Raw genomic sequence first — 269 nt, forward strand, 5'->3', positions numbered from 1 at the left:
CAGGGGCTAGGAAGCCTGCAGTTTTGACCCTGCTGTGGCTTAACACATACACGACATGAGTTTTGATTTCAGGATTTTGGGGTGCAGTTTCTCCGAACCCCCTTACCCAATTTCCTTGAAACATGGCAGGCTTTGTGGCCTCAGCAGGGGATAGGATCCCTGCAGTTTTGACCCCACTATGGCTTAATACACACATGTGACACAAGTTTGGCTCTCAAGATTTTGGGATGCAGTTTCTCTGAACTCCCTGCACCTATCTTCTTGAAACT

This window comes from Gavialis gangeticus, unplaced genomic scaffold (assembly GCF_001723915.1).
Source record: "Gavialis gangeticus isolate Ggan-Ray unplaced genomic scaffold, GavGan_comp1, whole genome shotgun sequence".
NCBI classification, from domain to species: Eukaryota; Metazoa; Chordata; order Crocodylia; family Gavialidae; genus Gavialis; species Gavialis gangeticus.